The sequence below is a fragment of the Bison bison genome, unplaced genomic scaffold (genome assembly GCF_000754665.1).
Source record: "Bison bison bison isolate TAMUID 2011002044 unplaced genomic scaffold, Bison_UMD1.0 scf7180017864519, whole genome shotgun sequence".
NCBI classification, from domain to species: domain Eukaryota; kingdom Metazoa; phylum Chordata; class Mammalia; order Artiodactyla; family Bovidae; genus Bison; species Bison bison.
The window spans coordinates 11,599,648-11,601,956 of NW_011495072.1; positions in this window are offsets into that span (position 1 = coordinate 11,599,648).

Below are 2,309 nucleotides of genomic sequence, written 5' to 3' on the forward strand. Positions count from 1 at the left end.
TTTGGAAGTTCACGGTTCACATATTGCTGAAGCCTGGCTTGGAGAATTTTGAGCATTACTTTACTAGCATGTGAGATGATGCAATTGTGCGGTAGTTTGAGCATTCTTTGGCATTGCCTTTCTTTGGGATTGGAATGAAAACTGACCTTTTCCAGTCCTGTGGCCACTGCTGAGTTTTCCAAATTTGCTGGCATATTGAGTGCAGCACTTTCACAGCATCATCTTTTAGGATTTGAAATAGGTCAACTGGAATTCCATCACCTCCACTAGCTTTGTTTGTAGTGATGCTTTCTAAAGCCCACTTGACTTCACATTCTAGGATATCTGGCTCTAGGTGAGTGATCACACCATTGTAATTATCTGGGTTGTGAAGATCTTTTTTTTGTATAGTTCTTCTGTGTATTCTTGCCATCTCTTCTTAATATCTTCTGCTTCTGTTAGGTCCATACTATTTCTGTCCTTTATCAAGCCCATCTTTGCATGAAATGTCCTTTGGTATCTCTAATTTTCTTGAGGAGATCTCTAGTCTTTCCCATTCTGTTGTTTTCCTCTATTTCTTTGCATTGATCACTGAGGAAGGCTTTCTTATCTCTCCTTGCTATTCTTTGGAACTCTACATTCAGATGCTTATTATATCTTTCCTTTTCTCCTTTGCTTTTTGCTTCTCTTCTTTTCACAGCTATTTGTAATCCCTTAGTATCTCTAATTTTCTTGAAGAGATCTCTGTTCTTTCCCATTCTATTGTTTTCCTCTATTTCTTTGCATTGATCGCTGAGGAAGGCTTTCTTATCTCTCCTTGCTGTCCTTTGGAACTCTGCATTCAAATGGGTATATCTTTCCTTTTCTCCTTTGAGCCCTGCTAAGGCAGGACAAATTCCCACAATGCTGAATTATAATTGCCTTTGAATCTTTGTGTGACATATTTATAACCATATCTATAGTGTTTCTTTGATCTTTGATCCAAGTTCTGGATATAAGATGATATAACCTCAGGATCCCTCTAGGTTGAATGAGTTCTTTCCCCAGGAGAAAGCAAATTCTAATCATTCCAACACCAGCTTTCCCAGGATCTCCTCCCAAGGGAGAAGGCAAACATCATTTTACCAAAGGAAAAGGGTGAGAATAGATGACTTAAGTCCAAGGACGAAGTGGTCAGAATATCTAATGAGTAAAGGAAGGCAGGCATATACCTGTCCACACAAAGCCCTCTGCTACCCTTCACTTGCTTTTACTTACTTTCATACCTACTAAAATCTTTCAACCTCTAAAATCAGTGAAAAAATGATTATGTAAATTACAATTAGCTCCTTTCACATCAGAGAGTATAATGTCTCAGTTGCTTCTTTCTCCTTTTTCAGTGACATGTATGTGAAGGGGGAAGACAAATCAGAATTTTGTGAAGTTATATTTGTGAGTCCCATCATGCACTTGGAATAAACAAACAGGGGGAAAGTATCCACTGTATGTGTCAGAAGCCCAAGAAATTTCTAGGTATCTGGCTGGGTAACCTGAAAACCTCATTTCACAGAAGAAATTTAATGACTGGTAATGGCAGTTGACACTTGTATTTTAATAGCGGTAGTAGGTAAAATATATTGGGAAATGTTATCTACATTACTTAATACAGCTCAAAATGTATTAATATATTTGCTTATATATATATATATGTACTATATAGCTGGTATAAACATATATAGTGTGTGCGTGTGTGTGTGTGTGTATGTATATATATGTATATATATATATATATATATATATATACATACACACTTATAGGCTTACCAGGTGGCGCAGTAGTGAAGAATCTGCCTGCCAATCCAAAGCAAGAGACTCAGGTTCAATCCCTGAGATGGAAAGATCCCCTGGAGAAGGAAATGGCAGCCTGCTCCAGTATTCTTGCCTAGAAAATTCCACGGACAGAGGAGCCTGGCAGGCTACAGTCCATGGAGTCACAAAGTTGGACGTAACTGAGCAAATATACACACGTATGTATATATTCAGTTCAGTTCAGTCGCTCAGTCGTGTCCCACTCTTTGCGACCCCATGAATCGCAGCATGCCAGGCCTCCCTGTCCATCACCAACTCCTGGAGTTCACCCAGACTCACGTCCATCGAGTCAGTGATGCTATCCAGCCATCTCATCCTCTGTCGTCCCCTTCTCCTCCTGCCCCCAATCCCTCCCTGCATCAGTCTTTTCCAATGAGTCAACTCTTCACATGAGCTGGCCAAAGTACTGGAGTTTCAGCTTTAGCATCATTCCTTCCAAAGAAATCCCAGGGCTGATCTCCTTTAGAATGGACTGGTTGGAT